Source organism: Camelus ferus, chromosome 17, assembly GCF_009834535.1.
Source record: "Camelus ferus isolate YT-003-E chromosome 17, BCGSAC_Cfer_1.0, whole genome shotgun sequence".
NCBI classification, from domain to species: domain Eukaryota; kingdom Metazoa; phylum Chordata; class Mammalia; order Artiodactyla; family Camelidae; genus Camelus; species Camelus ferus.
The window spans coordinates 41,370,773-41,398,056 of NC_045712.1; the positions used below are offsets into that span (position 1 = coordinate 41,370,773).

At 40.3% G+C, this 27,284-nt stretch overlaps 1 long non-coding RNA gene across 1 annotated transcript in view; it reads left to right on the plus strand.

Annotated features, from left to right (window-relative positions):
* Positions 1 to 27,284, plus strand: part of LOC116657262 — a 165,304-nt gene that overhangs the window by 66,489 nt on the left and 71,531 nt on the right. The window contains exon 2 of the long non-coding RNA XR_004312348.1: positions 1,778 to 1,878. This is a non-coding gene — a long non-coding RNA (uncharacterized LOC116657262). The remainder of the gene's footprint in view (positions 1 to 1,777; positions 1,879 to 27,284) is intronic.

Sequence of the window (27,284 nt, forward strand, 5' to 3'; positions counted from 1 at the left end):
TCTCTCTCCTAGTTCCTGGGCCTATAATTCTTCACTCTCTTCTTAATTTCCTGATGCTTCCAAGCAGATTCTTTAAAAATGCTTTCTTCTATTTTTCTAGTTGTCATTCTTGGTGAGAGGTTGGTCTGAGTGACTTAGGTACTGTTACCAGAAGTGAAAATTCTTAGGGTGGAATCTTGTCTCAAAAAAACTCATTCGAGTTGATGGTGCCTGATTCTCTAGTCTGGTGGCCCATCTACTCTGGTCATAGGCGAAAAAGCCCTCAGATTCAGCCTTTGGTAACTGCACTGTTTTTGAACAAAAGCACTTTTCTAGAGTTCTTAGACACTCTGATGATGGAAGAAAGTGTTGTTGTATTTCTTGCATTAAAACTCTAAGTAGAATCTGGATTGAATGTCCTAATTTTCCAAAGGCAGCTTGGCATTCAATCTGTTAACTAAAGTTCATTCTTGATGAATCATAGCTAGAGAGTCTGGATCACACACCAGTGATTTTTCTATTGATGTAAATAATTTGCAGAGGAAAAGCTGTGACTCCGTGATAGGTGATCTAGTTAAATCGCATGAACTTGCTTGATTTGTTGGATTTTCCATAAGCACTGAAAACTCAGAAGGAGCACATGTGTTCTCATTTTGAAAGTTAGTCTATCATCTGGTTGGGTGTTAGTGCTGTTTATTCTAATCTAAGAACGCCATCATTTTTTACTCAGAATTTCCCTGTATCTAAAAATCACATCTTATTAACTTCTCACAGAGTTAATTTGGTTCTGTTTATTAATTCAGGAGAAAGAAGAAAGAGAAGTAACACCAAAGGCATTTGAGTGAATACAAGCCTCTGTTCAGTAGTTCATGGTTCAGGGGGCAGTGAGACCTTGAATCTCGAGGCTGCATCTGGCTAGTAAAGACTTCTAAAAAATATTGATGACCCTTTGTGTGTATCTACGATCAGAGCCACCCACCAGCACAGGTCCAGGATCCCTGCATTCTCACACAGTCACTGGACATCCTGCATGGAGGAGGGGGCACTACTATGCAGTCTTAACTAAGAAACAAATGCTCTCAGGAAGCTGCCCCTCCCCCCCAGTTTCTGCGTTCCCAAGTATTCCTGAACGTCCTCAGGTTCATCTAGGACCCCTTCACCCAACACAAAACCCTATCCCTTGCAGTGCACCCTTTATATTTGCCTGCATCACCTCATGAGAGTGGTATTACATGGTCTTAACTGGGACTCCTTGGTATGTCTCTGCTCAGTTCCCAGGGGTTCTGACATATACCCCGTGGGATGACTTCCCCAGATAGCTCTGCCAGTCTTTAGCTTTGGAACCACTATGGTTTATAAGTTCTTCTTCTGGTATGATGGTGTAGCCTCCTAGTAGTCTAATCCTCCTATTATGACTGACGACTTCCCAAAGTTGATGAAAGTTATAAATTTAAAGATTGGGGAATCTCAGCAAACTCTAAACAGGATAAACAAACACACAAACAAAAAAGATGCTCTGACAGGTCACAGGCAAGCTGCTGAAAATCAAAGATAAAGGAGAAATCTTGAGAGCAACAGAGAAAAGTGACAAATTATATACAAGAAAATGGTTTGAAATATTGCATACTTCTCATCTGAAACCGTAGAGGCCAGATGACAGTGGAAAACACTTTTAAATTGCTGATGGGGGTGGGGAATCCTGTTAGCTCAGAGTTTTATATCCAGCAAAAATATCCATCAAGAATTTTGGCAAAATAAAGACATTGCAAGTAAAACTAAGATAATTTGTCCCCAACAGATGTGCTCTACAAGAAATGCCAAAGAATGGTCTCCAGAATGAAGGAAAATGACACCGGAGGGAAACTCAGATTTAAAAGATGTAGAGAGAGCATTCAAATGGTGAGTATTTCAGCAAATATAATAGATATTTTTTTGCCTTAAGTTGTTTCAAATAACTATGACTGTTTAAAGTTAAACTTATAACATTCCCTTGTCAGATTTATAACGTTTGAAAATGTGATATATTTGACAACTGTAGTATGAAGAATAATGGGTAATAATTAAGCTTACATTGCAAAATTTTCATATTTTACATAAATTATTATATTAATTCTAAGTAGACTATAGACATATTCTGTATGTGACATGAATAGAATTTAACGTTTTAGGGGGCTTTCACATGTATTTTGATTCCAACCATCCTAAGACAAGAAAAGATTTCATTATCCACTTTTTTAGAGTAAAAGGAAAAAAATCTGAGCCATTAAGCAATGAGCCTGAAATTACAGCTAGAAAGAATACAGATCTAAATCCTAATTCAGGGCCGAATTGGTTCATCTGTCCTCTCATTTAACCTCTTCTTGGCTCAAGTTTATTATAAACTTTTCTGTGATGTGATTTCAATCATCAGAGGCTACTGAGGTCTTTTATGAGTTGAATTGTGTCCCCCCAAGATTCATATGTTGAAGCCCTAACTGCCAATGTCTCAGAATGGAACTTTGGAAGTAGGGATTTTGCAAATGCATTAGTTAAGTTAAGATGAGGTCATACTGGCATAGATGGGCCCCTATTTCAATAGGATGGGTGTCCTTAGGAAAAAGGGAAATTTGGACACAGACACACACATAAGGAGAATTCCATGTGAAGGCTGAAATCATACTGCCACAGGCTAAGGAACTGCCAGAAACTAGGAGAGAAGCCTGGGACAGATCCATCCCTCATGCTTTCCAAGGGAACATGGCCCTGCTGATCTCAAACTTCTTGATCTGAAACTTCTAATCTCCAGAACTGTGAGACAATGAAGTTCCATCATTTAAGCTACCCAGTTACCTTAGCAAACTGAAAAAAGGTCTGTGAGTGGGGCTGGGGTTCCTGATCCTCACATATGTCTAATCTCATCTTTCCTGTGTTCCTGGCTTCTGCCATCATCTCACCACATCCTCTGTTTCTAACCTGCTTTAACATGGGTCAGGAAGCCATGTAGCCTGCTGCTTAAATGTATCTGAAAGTGTAGAGAATAAATAGGCTTTGAGTGGGAAGATGCCGACTCAAGAACTTAGACTCAACTTTATATAAGAGAAGCTGCCAAAAAATGAAGATAATTGGGTACTGGTTGGTAGACACAGATGGCTTAGGTTTGGAACAAGGCTTAGTGACCAGCTTTCAATGACCAATGCCCCAAGCTCTCCCAATCACTAAGACAGAATTGGGAGCAGTCCCATGTCCAGAATCCAAATGCAATGATGATTTCCTTTAAATGTTTACTTGTGATAATAAATGTCAGTAAATATTTAGAGTTTTTCTAGAAAAATAAAATGCAAACACATCAGAAGTGGTAGATGTGGAGCCCAAGTTTGGAAATTCAACGGCATGGAGAAACAATAAGAGAATGTCCCAAAAGTTCATTATGTAGACTACTCGGTTTGTGCTTTAAGTTTCAAAGGCTGATCGGCCTTATTCTCAGACCAGCTTTAATATGGCCTTTAGTCTGCTATTACATGGAGACTTAAATTAAAAGCCCAAACAGCCAATTCCTAATTAGATTATTTTAACAGATAGGTCAATGATTTCTTCAGTAGAAGCTGCTTCCTGTGGTAACCATCAAAATAGCTTCTCATTCCAACTGAGTCTAGTAACCAGGTCAGTTTTCACTGACTTCCGCTGCTTCCAAAAATACTTTAGGCTGATGGAGTACCTGTTGTGTATGGCCTGCGTGCTTCGAGAATAATTCATCCTTAACATCTGTGAGAATGAGAAGCCTTTCCCCTTGATTAATGAGTTGATAAAATGGTGGCATTAAGACTTGCTCATCCCTAAACATAAGTATTGGGCAGATTTGAGAACAAAGTCAACAGAAAATACATTTTTGGGTTTAATATTGGCTCCACATCTTTCTTTTTTTTTTTTTTTCTTTTGGCGTGCACCACAGTCCTTCCCAAGTCTGTTCTATTGCCTGTTCTAACCCCACCACTCCACATGATATGTTCCCCAAGTCTAAGATGCTTTGGATCTGCTTAAGGAAGTGCCTGCGAGTGTCCCAGAGACCATATGGGAGGCAGGGTAGGGAGCCTGCGGCAGCCGTAGCCAAGTGTTAAGGAGATTCAGAATTCTAGTCCCAGCGTGAACCTGGAATGAAGACTTAGGACTGGGCTTCGTGTCCATGCAGTAAAGTTGGACTATATCAGAAATTCTGTTACTATTTTCCAAACTGCTGTCTAAGTGCTGCTGAGATAAGGAAAAGGAGGAGGAGCAGGCAAAACCCCAGCTAACCTCCTTATGCTCACACACACACTCACACACAAACAGTCACGCACACACTCAGGCATCTTAAGAAAAACTTTTACATTCTTTATTTGAAAAAATAGAATTCTACATGGATTGCTTGGAAAATCTTCGATTTATAAAATGTAATTTTGAAAATCATGGGTCTTGTTGATCAAGAGGACCTTGATTAAGGTTTCGGGGATGTTATAAGCATACTCCACTTACAGACTAAAATGCTTACCTTTGACGGAGTAGGCTCATTGACTCTTAAAGTTTTCAACTGCACTTCAATTTTTAAGAAAAGAAAGAAAGGAAAAAGTAAATAAAAAGACCGTTACTCCTCTTGCCTCCCAGCAGGGGTGTTCTGTCTCTTTAAGCTTGGGCTGCAAAACTAAATTATCCTGGCCAGAGAATATCTCCCTCCCCTTTACCCTACCACCCCCAAGACTGTCTGAGCACTGAAAAGACAGAAAATCAAACCATTATTTAAGTCACACATGGGATCTGGGAAATGTACTTCCAATGCTCCATCATTACTTTTGTAGAGTTTCCCATTCCTCGGCCATGTGGACTTAATTCACTGTAAAAGTTGGGGGGAGGAAAGGGGTTAGCTGAGACTGGGAATGCAGGGTGATTCACATGGGACCATGTACCCCCAAAGACATGGGATCTTGTGTGCAGTTCTTCCACATTCATTTCCAGCGTCCAGCTATGGGTTTTCTACTGCGTTATCAAGATGCTGTCTTATGTATAGCTCATCTCTGAAGTTTCTACCCAGGTCATCTTTACCAGCTTGGCCTCAAAGGAGGAATCGGAAGTACTGGCTTTCCCTACAGCATACTTTTCCCTTTTTATTCCAGAAAGGAGGCATGTTCTATCCACTATGACCTTTACCTGCAGGTTTTAGGAAACTGTTTGATTTTCTCTTCAAGGAGAGCATTGTAACCCTGGCAACCGGACACCATGGTACAGATGGCAGATCTAACATCCAAAGGCAGTTTGACGGGAACACACACTAACGCTGTAGGCTGAGGCATCTCTCTTCTGTATTCTGACAGGATTTGAAATTGAGCTCAGTTCTTCAGAGTACGATCTTCCCATTTCCTGGACACAGTAGGGCTCTCAGTGGTTTCCCAGTTTCACCAGCCCTCCCCTCTACCACTCCCAAATCTCACTGGTGTTCAAACTTTGATCCCTACTTTGGCCACAACCAGCATCCAGATAGTTAGTATTCAAAATACTAAGGGTAACATTCCATGGTTGCAGGCACTGTGACAGTGAGCTGTGAGGGAGTCAGTCAATTGTAGTAGCTTCTGGTCCAGTATTGAGGAGACTTGGAGTATCAGTGTCACACTAGCTGTGAATATGAGCGTGTTGATAAGCCTCTCTTAGCTTTCTTGTATGACTGTATTTCATCACATCTAAGGTGAAGTATCAAAGTATGGAAATATATGCATTTTAGGGCTGATGAAACATATTAAGTAGGACAGGCTAAATGCTGTAACAGATAAACCTCCAAATATTAGCAGTGGAATAGAGTAGAATTTCTTGCTCATGTAATTCAGTGATTTATTGATTCATGAGCTTTCCATCATGTAGCTCCACCCTCAGGCAGCTCCTCAGACCCTTCTACATTCAGCTATAAATACATAATTTCTTCTCATCTTCAGTTGGCCAGAACTAGTCATGTGACCATGACTAATTGCAAGGGAGTCTGGGAAATGTAGTTTCACTGTGTACCCTGGGGGAAAAGGAAAGGGTTTTGGTGAACCCTCAGTGATCACCACCACAGTCTGGTAGTCTATCAGATACCCAATTTATTCTTCCTTGTGCTTACAGGACATCCAAAACCTCTTATGCAAGAGACACAACCTAAAGTCCTGTTGTGACCCTGCACATAGCTCAGAGTCCAAGATCGCAGGGTGATGTGAAGCCCTTTCTATGAGTTTCTATGAATTAGCCACCTGATACCCAGTGTAGCAGAGACATTGGCTTAAAATTCTATGCGAAACACCCACATATCTTCCTTCAGAAGACCTAGACTTTCCCCAGGACAGAGAAGAAGCTGGAAAAGGGCTTCGAGTCCTGGATATGCAACTAGCAGTTCTAAATCATTTATCCATTGACATGCCCATGACCTCAGCTGTAGTCCTGGGCTGGTGAGGACGACATAATCAAAAACGAAAGTGAGGAGAGGGTTGTCAAGTGAGTTTCCTAAGGTCACATGGCCTGACAAACTCCAGCATGTTTGCAATCCTCACATATCTCTTTCAGTTTCCATCAAGTGTCACCACTCACCTTCTTCGGTGATCTCCAGAAGAGCCATATTCTCCTTGCTGAACAGGCTAGACATCTGTTCCGTGGAACTTTCCATGACAAATAGCAACCTGCTATAACCCCATGTGACGTAAACATCTACGTGCAGATGTGTGCACGTGTGCTGTGTTCCAGCACCAGCGGGCTGGCACCTGTGGGTGTGCCGTATTCTGGCTTGTGACACCCTCTCCCCATCTTCCCGTCCCCTCCTTCCTGGCACTGCACTGAAGGGTGGGTATACACCCTGCTTCACCCAGCCTCTAGCACAGGGTCTTTTCACACAGACATTTCAAAGAAAGGCCAGCAGTTTCTCAGAGGGCAAGGAGAGCCCCACCTCCTCCAGAAAAAGGGGACTGGGGATGTTCGACTTCCATTTCTGCCCACGTGTTGTGTGACCTTGAGCAATTCCTTTATTTTCCCTGAACCTTGTTGTGTTTTGCTATTGTTGTTTTGGTTGAAAAATGAGGATTTTTTTTTTTTTCAAACTTGAAGTTTTCATTTTTTTCAACCTTGGTTTTATTTTCAATGCAAGGTGATTCCAAACTTTCTGTTCGGGTATTAAGTGTTAAGTATCAAAACTAGTACCAAGTCTTAAGTTGCAAAAAAACAAAAAACAAAACAAACAAACAAACAAAAACTCTGAGACAGTGGAAAAGATCCAAAAAGAAAGAAAATCCGACATAATTAAATTTGAAAATATCTTTGAACTAGAATATACTCTGACCCTATAATTAGGTTTGGCTGACCTTTTCAAATGGGTTGGCTAATTATTTCTCATTCTTCTTAACTTTTACACTAGACATCTAGACGTCTCTCTCCCAGATCTTTTAGGTTTCAGTTTCCACCTCTAATTAAATATCCACACCATTGTGCATGATTCTTTGTGATTGCTACTCCACACATGCATACACACACACACACACACACACACACACACACAGAGTTCTCTCTAGAACAGTTGGCTAGGCTTCCTTATGACTTCTCACAAAACATCCTGAAACTGCATGGAAAAGAAATAACGTTTTATTAAGTGCCTATTATATGTCAGGCACTTTTCATTTACCGCTGTTTAATCCTTATAATTTTCAAAGATAGACCTTATTATCTTCCTTGCTATGTACGAGACTACTGGGACTCAAAGATGTTAAAAAGTTATATGTCACCACCAATTTGAGGGAGATGCCAGAGCAGCCTCGGGTCTTACCTAATGTCACAGCCCTGCCGCCTCCTGACAGTTTGTTTATATTACAATAGTCCTGTGGTCTCTCCCTCATTGGATCATAAAGCACATATTGGTTCAAAAAAATTATCTTTCAAAAATACTTAGGATGTCCTGTGGGTGGGGAGAGTATAGCTCAGTGGTAGAGCGCATGCTTAGCATGCACCAGGTCCTGGGTTCAATCCCCAGTACCTCCATTAAAAAGAAATAAATATTTTTAAAATACACGTAGGATGTCCTTATTTCTTGTTCAGCTCAAAGCGTCCTTTAATCCCATAGGCGGTGCGGCAGCACTGAGGGCCCCTGTGAAGTTAGGCGGCAGAATTAGGATCCGTTTTCCTTCCGGACTTGGTGGTGCCAGTGAGGTCTCTGATCATAAAAGGCTGCTCTATAAACCTGGTCACCACGTAGCTTTCTGTTGGCCAGCGCTATGGAAACAGAACTGGGCTGGTGCATCTTCTTGTGTTGGGTATTTTGTCGTGGACTTGATGAGTGCGGGAGTGTGGCTCACATAAACATGTTGCTCAGGAATAGGAGAGCTTTCCTGTTTTCACGGGAAAGGGAAATGGGACACTGTAGAAAATATTTAATTGAGAATGTGGATTAAAGTCCAGACATGCAAATGAAGGCTTCTCTTTTTACAAACGCCCCTTTCCACTCACTCTGAATTAGCTGCTCTTTGTTTATGTTTGGTGAGCAGTAGTAAAAATGTCAAACGAATTCCTCTCATTTTGCAGAAAAGTAAATTGAAGCCACAGAGAATAATGGCTTCTTTAATAAGCATCTTGTTTAGACCACTATACGTGTACTCTGAGCACGGATTTATATTGGGGAAGGATTATTCACACTCCCACACATCCCTTTTCATAAATGTAACATGTCATATGTCATTTAGCATATTTTGAAGACAGGGAAAATTGCTGAATAAACCCAGCATGAGCGGGGTACTCGAGATCTGAGAGCTACTGCTGATGCCGTGTAGGATGAGAGAGGTAAGAAGGCTTCCGAGGAAGATGATTCAGAAGAAGGGGGAAGATGGGTGTGGGAGGAAAATGGCTCAGGGCTAGAGCACATGCTTAGCATGCACGAGGTCCTGAGTTCAATCCCCAGGACCTCCACCAGGGAAAAACAACAACAATAAAAACAACAGAAGTAGGGGAAAGATGAATGTAGAAGCATCTAATCTTTTCTGGAAATTCTCTTCCTTGGACAGTCCTCCTCCATAGACTGGGGCATGGCCTCCTCCAAGGTCTTGGACGTCCTCCTTGGAACGCTCTTTTTGCACTGTGTAGCAGCATCCAGAACATTTTTAAACAGCCATATTGATTTTTCCTTCCGCTCACCAGCAGAATCCTCCAGGCATTGTTGACAGAGCAAAGCACACACTCTGCTTCTTCCAGGCATCTTCAAGTGCAGCTCGAGGTTGCTGTGGGATCTCTGCAGATGTCCTGTCCATTCCCGGCCAGTGCGGGGCAATCAGAATAGTGAGAGGCAGGGAGAGCTGGAGTCGTCCTGGGGTCAGGAACTCGGGAGATGTGCAGGCTCTTTTTTATATATTTTTTTCATAGTAAAGCAAGGGAGTCAGGTGAAGTCCAGAGCTCCGGCTCACTAGTCTTTTCTCCGCAGACAGGCGTTGTGTTCCCACACTCACTGCTCTAGCTTGTGAGGACCGGTGGCTGCTGCCAGCTGTTGCTGACACAACACCCAGGACGCTAAGGGCTGAGTCCTCACTGTCAGTGCTTGTGACTTAACTAGAGCCCAGACCGGTAGAAGGTGGCAACACGGCCCAGCAATATATTGTGAGGACTGACCCTGGTGGTCTGGCCTGCTGCCTCCTGCTGCATGTTTGCTAGAAACACCTGCCCACTGGCTAATGTCCACTGGGAGTGATGGAGAGATGGGGCTGCTCTCCAGTGCCCTCACAGCCTCAGAGCTTTCTCCACCCTTAGCCTCTGTGGTCAGCAGCCCCTAGGCTGACCAGGGTGGCTGCTCTTCCCTCCCTGAGACATAGGAGGGGCCACAGGGACTGGGTCGACACGGGCAGTCAGGTATGTGGCAGGCAAAGCCGCCAGTGAGAGAAGGGAAGGAACGCCTATCTCAGCACTTTTCCTCGCCGTCCTCCCCGGAAGTGTGGGAAGAGGGAAAGGTTAGAGAAAGCTCCTCAGGGCTATCAAAAACTTTTCTTTTATTCATTCATTCATTCACTTGAATTCTTATTTATTGTTTTGTTTCATGAAATAGAGCAAAGATAGGCAGAGCAAGGCTCTATGGTGAAGTAAACACCTATGTACTCACCACGTAGTTCAGGAAATAGAACATCACCAGTTATATGAGTATCTCTTCCGGTTCCTGCCCACCTCTCCTTCCCCAAGTAACCCCTGTGCTGACTCATGTGCTTATTTCTTCCTGCTTCTCTTTGTACTCATACCACCCAAGTGTTCTTCTCAAAACACTGTAGCTTCATTTGTCTACTTGGAGAAAAAAATGTTTCTAAGAAATAGAATGTAAAAATCCTCTTGCAGACAGGTGCTTTGGTTCAGTACAGTGTTTATGAGATTCGTCATGTTGCCTGTAGCAGCTGCTCATTCAGTGACATTGCTCTATCATATTTAAGCAAATAATATGCCATGGATTACCGATCTGTTGTGCTGTTGATGGACGTTTGGGTTGTTCCCAGCTTCTGTCTACTACGAATAGTGCTGTTACGGACTTTGGCATTCACATCTGTTGCTTCACATGGTGCATTTCTAGGGGTTTATACTGAGGAGTGGAATTACTGGGTCCTAAGTTATGGATAGCTTCAGATTTCGTAGAGAATTTCAAACAGTTTTACAAAGTGAGTGAGAGTTCCTGTTGCTCCACATCCTCAACAACACTTGCTGTGGTAATCTTTTTTACTTTTCATCAATTCTGGTGCATACTTACTGTTTTTAACAAGTATCTCCCTGATATTGATGAAGGTGAACTTTTTTTTTTATTCCTTTATTGAATTTTTGTTTATATTCTTTTCTGAGATTCCTGTTCAAGCTTTTTGTCCATTGTCCTTTGGGTTGTCTATCTTTTCTTACTGATTGATGAGAGGTCTTTTTTATATGTTAACACGAACAGGTTATCAGTTTTATCTACTACAAAAGTATTCTCCCACTGTGTGGTTTCTTACCCCTTTCTTCTTATCTTCTTATTTAATTTATCTGTAATTTTCTCTTCAACTTTTAGATTAATTTCTTAATCATTTCTTCTGTAATTTATCTCCTTTAATTTATCTTTAATATACCTTTAGTTCTTCTTTACTGCAATAATAACAAATTGTTTTCTACAATCTTCTTGCTCATCTTTTGTTAGACTGACTACTATATATTTTATATTTGTTATGTCATTGTGAATGGTTTCTGAGATACAGAAAAACAGTTGACATGCCTATTTAATGATTTATTGAACAGAAGTTCTCAGTTTTCATGTAGTGTAATTCATCAGTGTTCTTCTATACATTATGATTAGTTTTTTAATTCTATATATTAAGAGTTTTGTCCCTTCTCTGAAGTCGTAAAGTTATCTTCTCTTATCTTGTGAAACTTTACTGATTGGTGTTTCACAATTAGATCTACAATGCTAGAATTAATTTTTAGTATAGTATGATATAGCAGTCAAGTTTCATATTGCCTAGCACAATTTTTGGAAAAGATTATAATTTCCTTCACTGTTCTGCTGTGGCACCTTTGTCATAAAGCAAGTATTGTATATACGTGGGTTTGTTTCTGGGGTCTTTTGTTCCAGTGGTCTATCTGCACATTTTTGTACAAATGACTCATTGACTTCATGATAAATTGACTTTATGATAAATGTCAATATCTTGTAGAGAAAGTTTTCCCAATTTATTTACTTTTTCAAGACTATATTGTCTATTTTTGTTTCTTTGTATTTCCATATAAATTTTAGAATCACCTTATCATTTTCCACAACATCTTTAGCATTTTTATTGGAATTGCATTGCCTTTATAGACCAGTTTTAAGAAAGTTGAGTTTCACAGTATTGAATCTCCCAGTCCATGAACATGATTTATTCCTCCATTTATTCAGCTCTTCTTTAATTTAGCTCAATAACATGTATTGTTTTACATAAACTTCCGCCCATCTTTTGTTAGATCTGTTACTACGCATTGTATATTTTTATGTCATTATGAATGATTTCTGGGATACAGAGAGTTGATTTTTTATTATTAATGGTTATTCAATAAACTTGCCAAGCTGTGATGGCTTTTTCACGTGTCAACTGGGCAAAGCTGAAATACAATCTCCAGTTATTCAAACAGCAGTCTGCATGCTGCTGTGAGGGAATTTTGCAGATATGCATAAAGTGCCTAACTAGTTGACTTTAAGTTAATCAAAAGGAAGATTACCTGGGTGATTATGATCAAAGGAACACTTTAAAGGATAGACTGGGGCCTTCTCTGAGTTCAGAGAATTCTCCTGTTAGCCTCAAAGAAGAAACAAGCTGCAGAAATTTCTACAGCTGGCAGGAATGAATTTTGCTGCATGAATGGGGAAGAAGTTTCTGAGCCTCCGATGAGAGATCACAGCCCCCGCTGACACCTGAATAGCCACCTGCTACGACCCTTAGCAGGAGACCCAGTTGAGATGTGCCTGGACTGCTGACCCATGGAAATTGTGAGATAGTAAATGTAGGCTGTTTAAAGCAACTAGGTTTATGGTAATAGAACAGTGACATGAATTTTGGATTCTTAGCATCTTAGATATTTTTACATAAACAAGTACATTACTTGTGAATGATATCAGTTTTATTTAATCATACCCAATCTCCAAAATTTTTATTTCTTTTTGTTGCTCCTATGACCCTGACTAGAACCTCTAAAACAGTGTTGAATTAAGTTGATGATGGTGAGCATCCTTGTCTTGTTTCTGATCTCAGTGAGCAAGCTTTCTCTACTTGACTTTCAAGTGTTTTGTTTGCTTGAAGGTATTTTGTAGATACCTTCTATCTGAGTAAGGAACTTTCATTCTATTCCTAGTTCTTGAAGTGCCCTTATAAGAATGGATATTGCGTTAGGTTAAAAATGTGTCTGCAGCCCTTGAAATGGTCACGTGATTTTCCTGCTTTATTCTATTACCATGGATGATTTCATTGTTTGATTTTTCAAATGTTAAATTAACCTAGCATTCCTGGAACAAAAACACTTTGGTGTTGTGTGTTGCCACTTAAAAATATTACTATATTCAATTTGCTAATACTTAGGTTTATTTGCATCTTTATTCGGGAATAAGACTTTCCGATAAGTTTTCTTTGCTATAATACCTGTATCACAGGTGACCGATCAAATTAGTTGAGCACATATCTATAAATCTTCACTGCTGTCTGGATTCAGTTCAGTCATTCTTCCCAATCTTGCTTCTTCTTCCTTGCCTTTAAGAGTTTTTTTTTCCTTTATTCAAGTTTTCTAGTTGCCTTCAGTTGGAGGTGGGGGTTATCTTCCGTGGGTAAAAGTGCAAACCATCTAATTTTCACACAGTCCTTCAGCAAAGATTTATTTGACCTGTTGTGTGCTTGCATTTCATGAGTTCGTCTCACAGTGAAGCCACAAAAGGGATCACGATCAGTGCAGTCTAGCATGGCTGCTACTCTGGCGGAAGTGCTATGTGAGTACCTGAAACTGCATCACGATGACTCGGAGGAGCATGAGTAAGAGGTGGTCAGACAGAGAAGGGGGAACATCATTCTAGACAGAGGGAACAGCATGTGTAAAGACCCAGACATGAGGAGAGGTTGCTATGTTTGGCAACTTCCCTGATTCACTCTGGCAGGAGGAGAGAGTCCAGGTGGGGAAGAGGCTGGGTCCCAACCGTGAAGAATTTGGCTGCCATACATTTTCATGTGCGTTTTATTCTTAGGGTGACAAGGAGCCTATGCGCTGCAGAGTGACACCCTGTGGCATTTCTGTTTTAGATGGATGGTTCGTTTGTGCTGTGAATAGACTGGGGTGAGGAAGAGGTGGAGGTGGAGGTGGAAGAGCTTTTGGAAGGTTGTTTTAATGACTGAGAAAGAGATATTGGAGGATTTGTCTTGGGCAGTAGTGGAAGGTTACATAGAAGCGGACTGTGACATGAGGGGATTTAAGAAGCAGAAATTGACATGTATAAAGGTGGAGTGTGGTGAGGGAAAGAGCAGAGCATTTGTGGTTTAGACTAGAGAGTGAAGAAAGGGGAACAGAGCCAGCCCTAGTCTTTCTATAATATGAGGGAGACTCTGCCAGACTAGTCCAAGCTGAAAATAAATAATGTGCATTGTTGCCTTTTTTAAAAACATGGGATTTACTGGATGCCAGGTCTGGCTTCCCCAGAAATCATCCTGCTCTCTGCACACAGACTCCTAAGATCAAGAAGAATCAGTTTTGTTTTAAATTCCAAATATACTGAACAAGGGTTCATTCCAAGTCCTTGGTGTCAGTTACCTGCCATCTGGTAAAACATCACCAACAATAATAGCACGATAAGAAACTAGCTCCCAGCCTGTCCTGGGTCAATAGGGTGAAATTCAGCTTTTCATAAATAAGTAGCTTTTCATAAATTTATCCAATTATCTACTGATCAATCATTGGTGTATTTTAACTGAATAACAATTCCCTATAAACTCTCAGGAAAATAAACTGGAGTAAGACAACTCCCTGAATGATTTCCAGAAAAGAAGCAGGGCATGTGCAAGGGAAGACACTATGCAACACTGTGTTTTGCACTTAAGGGCCATGTCATCCACTTTCATATGATATAAAGAGGCAGGAGCATGTAAAGGCTAGTACAGGAGGGACAGTGCGGATGCAAAAATAAACATTTTTTAAAAATCCTTAAAAAGTTAGCAAACTTCAGTGAAATGGCTTTGGGGAAATTAATTTTCAGAGACTTGGCCTTTTAGTATCACTCAGTCTTTCTGAGTCTATTTCCTCATCTGTAAAACGAAGATGATAATATTGACATTGTAGAGTTATTGTAAGGGTTCCATAAAATAGTAACTAGAAATGACCAAGCACTGTGCCTGGCACATGGAAATGATCAACAAATAAGTAATGGCTGATTCTATGGATCAATAAATAGTTTCTGCATTAATGGTATGAAAACACAATGGCCACATAAAATCAGTCAATGAAGGATGACTGGCTGCCACAGGCCAGACATTCCCCCTAGTTCCTTATTCAATCCTCATGCTGTTGCTGCAAAGCAGAAGCATCATCCTTGCTTGCGGGTGAAGAATGGGTGTTTTAAACAGAGGAATCATGCATTCAGATGGTGAAGGACCTGCCTGTTTGATCAAGAGGTGGATCCCAGGGCAGTTTAACATGTTGATTAAGTCAAGGCTTTGGATTCAGACAAACCTGGGTCCCTTCTGAATTCCAGCACTTACTAATTGGGTAATTTACTAACTTCTTTGAGCTCCAGTGTCCTTACTTACAAGGCTGCTGTAAGTATGCCCACCTCAGAGGCGACGTGAGTCTCCAAAGAGATGATGGGTGTGAAATAGTTTCCTTGTGTCCATTGGGCTGTCCTTCTCCAACACCCCTCCCATGTGCAGTCAAGTGTGTTCTCGGGAGGGAGGAACAACCTTCTGTTGCCAGCAGTGTGTTCTGCCACCTCTTCTGTGAGCGGAAGACCTTGACTGGCCTTCCTGGCATTTCTGGGGGATGTTCAGAGGCAGTTTGCCCTTTTCTGATGCCAGGTCCTGGCATGAAAGCAAAAAAAGATAATTGCTTCGACTTGGAATCAAGTTTTGTCCCCAAATGAGTCACAATAACATGGTCACTCCACTTGACTGCCATCATTTGCCCTTATTCCTTACACACCGGAGGGTGGGTTGGTTTTCCAGGTGCCTTGGAGGAACCACGAAGTACCCCAGACCTTTAAATTAGTTACTCTTCCTCCTGCTCCCCATCTTCCATGGTCACATAAATTACCTCATCAGCCTTCCGAATGTGGCAGGGATCTTAGTTAATTGTAAAGTCACAACTCACATGGTCAATGACTCAAAAATGTCAGTAACCACTAAAACAGACATAGGAACTTGATGGAAAGGCCTCTGCCCCCATAATTAAGGCGACAGTAACCCCTTATACTCGCTAGTATGTTGCTAATATCATTGGTTGGTAATGAAATATAGGTTAATTTAATCTATATTAATTATAGATTTGGGGGAAACCTAGCAGACCATGTTTATTTGTCTGAAGAATGAGGAAACATGAATCTTAAGTCTAGTTTTCTCAACGAGACCTTCGACAAGTCACCTCACTTTTCCTAGCCTTAGTTTTGTCCTGTAAAAAATAAAACACTTTTGAGAATACCTTCCCATCTTAGCTCAGGAAGAATGAGTTGGATGAGCTAATGGATTTGAAAGAGTTTAGGGGGAAAAAATGAAAGCATTATATTCATACTAAGGAGCACCATGATTAGAAATGGTTTATTGGTGTGTAAAGACCACTCAGGCATCAGACCAGACACTCAGAAAGGAGTTCAGAATTTGTCAATGTAGACAAAAGCTTATGGAAGCCAATTAGGAAGAAGCAGGAAGGAACATTGTAGAGCGTTTTTAGCAGGTCTAATACAGAGCCTTCAGAAAATGATGATTCTGAAGAGAAAGCATGTATAAACTCTGTTTCAGAGAAGGGAGTTTTTCTAGCAGGATGACATTTGTCCATGATAACTAGAGATTTTAGCTTAACTCTAGTAGGGGTCACAATACACAGTAACGAATTCATCCTGGTACCCCACTTGTGTCTCTACAATTGCTTACAAGACAATCTAGAGCAGAAAGAAGAGGAGGAAAACCTGAGAAGCATCAACTGGCAAAACTGCGTGTGATACTTCTCCAGGTAACTGAGTCTTCCTGTTCTCTGAGCATCAGTGACAAGCTCCTGGTTCATGTAATTGTAGGATCTCAGGGCTTGGAGGGATCATAGCAAACATCAAGTCCAAGGATCTTCATACTACTCTCTAGAAGGACTTCACTGATCCTCTTCAAGGACTGTCCCAAGAACAGAGAAAAGACTGAGCAGACAAGGTTCTGAAGCCCCCAATATACCATATGTACCCCCCCCAAGTTTACGCTAGAGTGGTTCAACTTGAATCAGATTTACACTTTGGATTCTCTGGAAAATGTTGATGCCTTCAAAAATTATTTCAGTAGAGCTCTAAGGTTTTTGTAGGAAAATTGGCTACCATCTAAATTGGAATGTATTCATTACAACCTCCAGGAAACACACAGGCCATTGAAGAAAGCAAAGGAAACCACCTTTGAGCCATGCTATGGCATAACTTGGAGACACAGACGACTAATAACATCATCAACTTATATCTAAGTAGGGGAGTAACGTAAAATAAAATTCAAGTAAAATAAAATTCAAAACAGCAGCGCCAGAGCCAGCTCCAGCCCTCACACCCAAATGGAGCATGGACGGAGACCACGTGGGAAAGAAAAGGAGCAGGAGCCTGACTGTGATGAAATTACACATTCAAGCTCACCAGAAAAAGATGGTCCCACCCTAAGTGGAGGAGAATGAGAACAGATCTAAAACCTGGTGACCCAGAGCAGTGGCTATGGATGGGGTTGGACGGCCATGGGGAAGTTGAAAGGAAGAAACGTGGAAATATACAGGATCAAAATGGAAAGCACCATTTCTGGGGGCTAGGGAGGCAACTAAAAGGAAAGATAGCTCTTGGACTCTTCATGGTAAATGGAAAGAAGGAGATAAGAGATGGAAATTAAGGGTCTTAGAGAAACAAAAGCTCATAAAATTAGGAAGCCCCTCCATTAAAGAGACTGCAGTTCAGCATACCAGCAAAGAGGGTGGTCCACCCAAAAACAGATCCCTGCATTTATCTCTGATCCAAAACAATGTAAGGATTTAAAAATGAATGGAGTGGGGAGGGTATAGCTCAAGCCGTATAGCTCAAGCATGCTTAGCATGCATGGGGTCCTCGGTTCAATCCTCAGTACCTCCTCTAAAAATAAACAAATAAACCTAACTACCTCCCCCTTGCCAAAAAAAATTTTTTTAATTAGATTTTTTTTAATGAATGGGAAATGGCCGGCCATATCTATACACAGCTATATTAAGAAGAAAATTTTAAATGGGAATAAAACATTTCACCTAGTAATATTTTCCCCTGTAAACCAGCCATGAAGCAATGAGAAACAATTGTGTGACATTCCAACCTAAGCTAAAAATTAACAAAAAGCATTAGTCTAAGAAAAATTATCTTGAATCAGAAATTTTTAAATTATAGTAGAAATGGACAAAAGACAGGAAATGTGAAATGGGAGTTCACCAATTCGAGAAATAAGTTGCAAAAAGGGCAAAATTATCTCAGAAATGAACTAAATTCCGAATACACAAGAGAAAATAGATTTGACCAAAATGAGGAGCATTGAGGAGTGGAATAAAAACAGTAAGAAGAACAAAAGCAACATAAAGAGACACAAAGAATCAAAGAGAAAATAACAATATAAGTGGAAAACAGACACAACTGTATGTGTGATTAGAGTCTTTTAGGGAAGGGTATAGCTCAAGTGGTAGAGTGCATGCATGCCCAAAGTCCTGGGTTCAATCCCTAGTACATCCTAAGAAAGAAAGAAAGAAAGAGAGAAAGAAAGAAAAAAAGGAAGGAAGGAAGGAAGGGAGAGAAAGAAAGAAAGACCTAATTACCCCCAGAAAATTTTTTTTAAATCTTTAAAATTAAATCTTTATTTAAACACAATTAATTGAACACAATTAATTAACATATGAAACTAGAGCCTAAAAATATTTTTAAAAATAAAAGGCCTAAATCTAAATATTGAAAATTGATCCAAAATGGTTTTATTCAAGATAATTCCTATTAAACTTTCAAAATAACAGAAGTATTCTTCAGGAGAACATCTTTAAAATAGGAGAAGACTGAAGACAGAAAGAGGAAAATAAAATATTCAAATTGGTTGCCACATGGGTAATAGTTAAGAATAAAGGGATATAATTTAAAGCTGGCAGGGAGGGTATAGCTCAGTGGGAGAGTGCATGCTTAGCATGCACAAGGTCATGAGTTTGATCCCCAGTACCTCCGTTAAATAAAATAAATAAATAAACAAATAAATAAACCTAATTATCTTCGCCCCAAAAAATCTTAAAAAAAAAAAAAGCTGAACAAACCATTTATTGGAAGCCTAAGTATAAAAAGGAACTAAGGACATTATAAGAGGCATTTGTATAAAGGTAATGATAAGAACAAAAATACAAAGTCTTCTAAATACCAAAAGAAATACAAAAAACAAATAGCAGAGAAAATGGACCACAATGGAATGTGACATAATATATAAAGTGAACATAACAAAATCATATGACATATAACATAGAATCCTGTGAGTTGAGAACAGACTCAACAAATCAATCCTAGTTTTTAAAAAAAATCTAACAGCTGTAATTCATCTATTACAAGAACACAATTTGGGGATTGATTCACAAAGCAAAACTTCACAAAACTGTCATTGCCAAAACAAGTCAAGAAGGCTCAAAATCAAGACACGTGCCAAGATATAAGAAGCAGATGCAAACCATATGGAATCACCAGGCACAAAGATGGCATCCCTGAGAACAAAGGCCCAGTGCAGGGAGTGGACGAGTCAGTGGAAGGTCACTTTGTTGAGAAGGTTGTCTGTGAGGCCAAGTGGAGGGCAGTGGCTGAGGTCCAAAGTTGTCTTAAACGATAGACCTAAATCGTTTACAATTAACAGGACAGGAGTCAAGAGAGGATAACTTTTTAAAAATAAATATCTTTATTTATTTATTTACTTACTTATTTCCACTTAACAGAGGTACTGGGGATTGAACCAAGCATGCACTCTACCACTGAGCTATACCCACCATCCCAAGAGGATAACTCATACCCTCTGAAAGAACATGTATTTTTATTTATTTAAGAAAATTCAAATGATGAATTCTGTAAGTTCTCAAAGAGTAGTCGAAGCATTAAGACATCATACAATTTGGAAGACAAATGTTCCAAAAAGGAGGTTAAAACAAAGTGCTCTGGGGTAAGAGGAGGGTGAGGGAAATCTCAGCCAGGGTAGAGAGCCCATAATATCTTCACGAAGGAGGTGACGTGGGAGCTGGCTTAAGGAACTGCAATGGAAATTTTATTTGATGTACTTAAAAAAATCATAGATGTTAGAGTGAAATAGATGATTGGAAGACTCTGCCAACTGTGCTGTATTATACTTTCCATGCTGTTTTGTAACTTTTTCATACAATAATGTGTTGCAAACCTTCTTTCACTATTCATTATTCACTATTTCATTAATTTTTCTTTTACATACCCATTTTAGGTTGTTGAATAGTATTTCATTATACCTTTATTTATTTAGTCTTCTCTTACTATATAAAGTCTTTTCTACATTTTCTATATTCTTAACACCATATAGGACATCCTTGTCACTGTATTTTTGTGCACATCCACATTCTATGGACATTAGATGCAAATTTGAACAATGTTGCTGAATTTTGCTCCACAAAAGCTGTGCACTCCCCCTAGCTGTGTGTGTAAGGATGACAAGAAGAATACCTTCCTGCTTGGAAATGTCTCATGTTTGCACAGTGCGCATAACATGGCACTTTGCTGAGCACCATCATTAAACAAAGCGGTGTCATAGCCTGCCCAACACGTACGTTTCACCACAACCCTCAGGAGTGCTGAAGATTATTAAATAGAATGATATATGCGGTACTTCACAAAGTAGGTGCATACTGTATGTTTCTAGTTCCTCTAATTCTCCTGAACTCAATTGCATGTCTTGTCTTTCAACCCTTAGGAATGAGTATTTCCATTTTCACTACATGCTTTGTTGAAAAGGACTATTTTTTAATACCGTTGCAAACTTCTCCCAGGGCGAGGCTGCTTTGATTTCCAGACTTCACGAACAAGCTCTCACATGGCTGATTCATCTTTGCTGTCTCTGCCAAACTTCACACACCTCCTCCTTCATTCTGGGCTAACCTGGTGGGAGCCCTCTTGTCTTCATTGGCTCCTCTCTGTAAGTCCACTGTCTCCTGAATCAGCAGAGCCTCCTTCTCTGCTCCTGTTTGTAGACCTGCTCCCTAGTTCCGTATTGGCAACTCAAGAAGCCCCATCTACCTGGCTCCCTTGTTATGCTTCCAGTCTCCAGTTAGAGTCCCACTGACTCACTGTCCTGCTAAGTCAATGAGTCACAATCCATTGGTGACTCAGCCTTTTTTCTTTTGTTAACAGAAGGAGGAAGTCTCGACATAAGAGTCATGGCATTCATTTTCAGAAAGAAAATTTACGGAGATGAGTTGATGAACACATTTTTATTCATTACAGAGAAAGGTCACATTAAATTGAAAAATAGAAAATCAGAAATTATTTCATAGGTGATACTGAAGGAAGTAAAATAGACCAACATGCCCTCTTTGAGTGAAACAATTATTCTCTTCCCCCAAGTAAGAAGTAATGGCTTCAGCAGGGGGTGGATTATTGAACTGAAAATGTGGCTAGATGGTGTGAACATAATAAAAAGCTATTAAATGTGATTTTAATCTCTGACACACTAAAAGGAATGACACAAAAGATGAATATCTAATAGTTTCACATTTTCATAAAGTAGTCAATCTCCAAGACTTGAATTTCTTATGAACAAACTCTTCATTTTTTGAATTTCAAGCTTTAATAACCTACCCTAATACATTTTTGGAAGCCTAGTGTGTGGACATAGTACTGTTGTAAACATAGGAAGACAAAATTTGGTATCTGCTTTTTAGAAACTCACAATTGGTTGGACCTGAAATTCATGTATGGATTTGATCATTCAATGTTTCTTTAGCGTCTACCATGTGGAAGGTACACTGAGGGTAAATCAGTATCCTCTGTGCTCTGGTTTCCCCATTTCAAAGTCACATTATGGAGGTGTTGGCGTGGTTGACTTTCAGATATTCTTTTGCCTTATTTCATTTATTACAGAACAGTGTGGGAGGTGTTGTCACCTGTTTTACAGGTGAGAAAACCAAGATTCAGAGATACTAAGCCATTTGCCCAAAGTGATACAGCCAGCACGTGTCAAGGCTGGGATCTGAACCCATGTCATGCCACCATAAATCGAAGCTCTTTTCAGTATGCCATGGGCTATATCATCCCAAGGAAATGCCCTAAAATTTCATGTGATAGAATTCCAGTGAAAGCTTGCTTCCTCTCTCTGGCTTCAGCATTTATTTCCCTCGAAATGAAGGGAAATCAGAATTGATATTTTGTAGCTAGACTGGTTGGGTGTGGATTGACAGTGTTTCAGAATGTCACAGTCATGACAAACATGATTTGTTTAATGTGATGGTTAATTTTGTGTGTCAGCTTGACTAGGCCACAGGGTGCCCAGTTATTTAGTCAAAGATTTTTCTGGGTGTTTCTGTGAGGGTGTTTTTGGATGAGATTTGAATTGGTAGACTGAATAAAGCAGATTGCCCTCCGTAGTGTGGGTGGGCCTCATCCAATGAGCTGAAAGCTGAATGGAACAAAAAGGCTGACTATCTCATGAGTAAGAGAATTCCTCTTGCCTGACTGCCTTCAAACTGGGCCATCAGCCTTTTCTGCCTTCAGACGCAAATGGGAACTTCTTCCTGGGCTTTGAGTGTGCCAGCCCTTGGATGGTTCTCCTGGTTCTCAGGCCTTCAGACTCACAGTGGAACTCCATCATTGGCTGTCTAGGGTCTTCAGCTTGATGACTCACCCTGTAGATCTTGGGACTTGTCCGTAGCCATAATGGCATGAGCCAATTCCTTGTAATAAATCCCTTTATAAATATATACAGCTTCACCATATATATAGGTTCTGTTTCTCTGGAAAATTCTAATACAATTGAAGAGGCTTAATTTTAAAGAAGAACTGAGTTAGCCACGCAGACAGCTATGCTGGAGCAGTGCCATTCAGGGGAACTTTCTGTGATGATAAATATGATCTATATCTGCACTGTTCAGCAGGGTAGCCACTAGCTGCAATTTCAGTTGAGTAATTGGAATGACTAGTGAAACTGAGAAACTGATTTTTTTAAACTTTAATTTAGAATTTCTCCATTTGATACTAACTATTCCTATTATCTGTGTGTATGTGAAATATTGATCTATCTATATGTGCAAGAGAAAGAGAGACACAGAGAGAAAGAGATTGTTGTTTATTTTCTATCTTTCCCCACATAAAGTCTTAGAGGGGAGAGAATTTCCCTTTTCATTCCCTTCTCTATCCCCATCACATAGAAAAGAACTTGGAAAAAATTGGTCTTTAATAAATATTTGTTGAATTATAAATTTTACCCACAGGCATTTAATAGTAATCTTGGGGTAAAATGCTTAATGCCCAGAGATTTACATTGACAATCTTATTAATTATTTTAGAATATCAGTTTCTATTCATTTTATATATACGTGTGTACATATATATATATGTGTGTGTGTGTGTGTGTGTGTGTGTATAAAACAAACAAAAAGGCTGACAGTCTCACTGCCCTCCCCCTTTTTGTCAGGAAGCAACAAAGAAATATAATGTTCAATTACTGATTTTAATTTTTGTCGTGGTCTGTGCTGTAATTGTACCCCATCTAATCACTTTCTATGCATTCTGCAGTTTCCACACTTCCACAATGCTGTAGGGAGAAATCCCTGTGTTTTTGTTTCTTCTCTCTCACCCAGCTGTGCCCTGAGAGAACAGCGGAACAGCTGTCTCCTTAGCCAGAGGACCTGAAGGGGGTAGGATGCCTGTTTCATTTTGTTTTGTTTCTTCTCTTTTCTCTCACTGCTTTGCTCAGAAGGCAGCCCAAGTCACAGGCAGATCTGTCCTCTGTCCCTTGGGCTAGAGGAACTGGGAAGAGAGGCCCCTAGGAGCTCAAAAATGTAGCAGGGAGACTAGAAAGACGAGAGCATTTCTTGGTATGTACACCAAATCATGGAATTACTGGGTAATAGAGTTTGTGGTTTTAATTTGCATTTCCCTGATGATTAATTTGCACAGCCCTGATATTGAGCACATTTCCTATATTTTGTATCCTTTTATGTAAATGCTCATTTTTCTATTGAGTTGCCTTTTTATTGATTTGTGGAAGTTCTTTATGTGGTTAATATATGTATTGCAAATATTTCTCCTGCTCTGTGGGTCCTTTTTCACTTCCTCAATGGTGTTTTGATAACTAAAATCTCTTAATCTTTATTTCTCTTTTTTTTTTTTTTCTTATAGTAAAGAGGGAAGATTAGAGAAGGGTCTCTAAATGGTTTTAACTTTAATGAATTCCAGTTGGTCAGTCTTTTCCTTAAGTATGCATGCTTTTTGTGTCCCATTGAAGTCTTCACCTACTCTAAAGTCATGAAGATACTCTCCTGTGCTGTCTCCTAGAAGCTTTAGCAGCTTACCATTCACATTTAAATCAGTGATAGATCTAGAATTGGGTTTTATGAATAGTGTGAAGTCGGGGATCTAACACTGTCTATTGAAAAGACCCTCCTCCCCCAGCTGCACAGCAGTGTTACCCGTGTGACAATCAGCTGATGCACATGTGTGGGTCTCTTTCCAGACTCTCCGTTCTGTACCATTGATCTCTTTGCCCAAACTTGCATTAATGTAGTTGTAATTAGGTCTCAATATCCTCCAACTTTGTTCTTCAGTATCAGCTTGGCTATTCTGGCCCTTTTGCATTTCCTTAAAATCTACTTGTCAGTTTCCCCCAAGAAACATCCTTCTGAGATTTGACTCTGATCTCATTGCATCTATACATTAGTTTGGGGGAGAACTGACATTTTCACAATACTGAGTGCCCTATTTCATGAACATTGTATATTTCCTCTATTTATAAAGATAGTCTTTAAGTCTTCTGTTGTGACTTTTAGTTTCCACTGTGGAGATCTTGAACATCTTTAAATTATATTTATTCCTAAATCTTTGATACATTTTGTGCAATTGTATTTGTAAAATAAAATTTAAATTTTATTTTCTATGTTGTTTGTATAAAGAAATACAGTTGGTATTTATATATTGCCCTTGTAGCTCAAGGACTTTTAAAATTCACTTACTAATTCTAAAATCTCACTTATTAATTCTAATAATTCTATTAATTCTGCATCTATATCCTTGTCTTCTCTTCTGCATCCCTCACCTTTAGCCAATTTGGAGGCAATGCATGGAAGAGAAATGAAGTTCAACTCACCCCATATACCCTAATATGTCAAAAAAAAATATTGGGTATTGGGGCAAACATGGTCTAAAATAAGCCTGGGACAAAACATGGTCTAAAATGAGTCTGGGAATTAATGAATAAATTTAATCTGTCTGTCATATCTTATTAGCTACCAAAATTTATAAGTGCGTTGAACTTGTGGGGCTGCACTCACTAATGCTTCCTTATATTCTGTGTGATGTGACATGGGGGATATTTGGTGTGACGGTGATTATTCCTAGTCAAATTCTAAAAAGGATTGATGAGGAATCTGAAATAGACACTTGGGAGATTGATGCCGCCACAAATATAAAAGCCAGCCACCTGACCCTGTGTGCTACAGACCGTGACAGGGACCATCTCTTTCAGTTGGCTGCAGATTTCCAGCTTGCATTAGCTTCATTAGCAGAAGCAGCTCAAGATCATGCAAGCCTCACTCTAATTTATCCGGGCTTGTTGTCATCCTGTGACTCAGGCAGGAGGCTGCGTTTCTGTTTCCAATTAAGGCTTAATGAGCTCCGAGGCAAAGAACCGGGGTGAAAAGCTGGTACTAGAGAAGCTGGAGGATGAAACCTGGTGGAGCATAGCGGAGAGCATTTAGCAAATTCCGGCCATTGTTCGCCTGAGTCTGCCTGTGCCTGTGGCTCTGCCTCAAAATAGCAATAGGGGAAAATAGCAAATATAAATTTTCCAGATCTCCATGAGGGCTCTGCACACCTCCTCACTCCTCCCTAACCCGCAAACCTGTTATAAATGCCTGTGCCATGACCTGGAGGTGGGATACACTCAGAAACCATGTTGTATAGGGGAAAAGACTTAGTCTTTGGAATTAAGCCCCTTAAATTGGCGTCTGAACTCTTTCACTCACTAGCTGAGTTACTTTGAACCCATCATCTATCCTCGCTGAGCCTATTTCTTCACCTGTGGAAGGGTGACAGTGATACCTACTTGGTGACATCAGCCCCCCACCCTAGCGTGGGACCAGTTGACATGAGCTGAATCTCAACTTGGGCTCTGTAGCTTGTTTCACTTGTCTTCATTGGCTACCCAGACACATCCAGGATCTGAGTTTGCAAGCCCTGAGCTGGCCCAAGCATCAGGCCACTTCCAGTTTCTGTGGGGAGGCTAAGACCCAGGTAAGTGAGGGAGACAGCTGCAGCCATCTGTCTCTCCAGTTCCATTGAAAATACCCCCATCATCTGTGTCCTCTGTGTGCCACCAGGGCAGAAACTGTTGGTGGGCAGAGAGTCAGGGATAAATATATTCCTGAAGGATTACTTGAAGTGTGGGCTCCAGACCAGCCACTTTGACATCACCTTATGCTTGTTAGAAATGCAAATTCTCAGGCCCCTTCTGAAACCCACTGAGTAGAGCCTGGCTCTGTGGGTTCCTCTAAATCATGCCGACATTTGAGAACTGCTGATCTAAGCAAGGGCTGGAGGCAACACAGACCCAACTTGTTGATCTTCTCCTGCCTGGAAAGTGGAGACACCCAAGGGACTCTGTTGTGCTTGCCAAGGGCAGGGGCAACCTGTGAGCTCACACGGGTCTCTCAGGAGGAGGCCCATCCAGGAACATGACACCCAGCTTCCTCTCACCAGTCTAGTCCCTTAGCCTGGCACTCAAGCCTTTCCAATTGGCACTGTCTTCTCCTCTGAACTTACCTGCCAGACTGCTCTGCCCTGGTTCCTTTTCTTCTCCTTTGTGTGGACCCTCCCTGCTCACTCATGTCTCCCCTGAGCTCTTATTGTGTGACAGTTCTTCCAAAGTATAAAGGTCCAGGTCAGCTTTCCCAAAATGTGTTCCTACTGATGTCAGTAGGTGTTACCTAAAATAAGCTCTGTGGTCAAGTGAACATGGGAAATCATGGCTTACATGGGCTACCTGCTGTGGGATCTACCAAAATGTTTGATAAATTACTAACCATTGTAAATTCCCAAGGGAGTGGATACAAAAGAGAATTTTCCAAACTGATTTAAACATGAAACTTTTATTTATGAAGTATTTTGAGGGACCTCTCCTGTGGGTCAAACTTTCAGAAAGGCACATATGATTATGTACTTCCTCACATGGTTTTTTAGGTTTTATTTGTGATCCAGTCTTTCCATCTAGGCTGATTATATGGCTGTCCCATCGTGCTTACACCAAGCTCTGTGTATTTTAAGTGTTCGGTAAGTTTTTTTTTCCTTTTCCAGTTTTATTAGGGTAAGATTTTGATGCCACTGCCACTACTGTTCTCCACCTGAAAGACATTTCTGAAGTTGCCATTTAATCTCC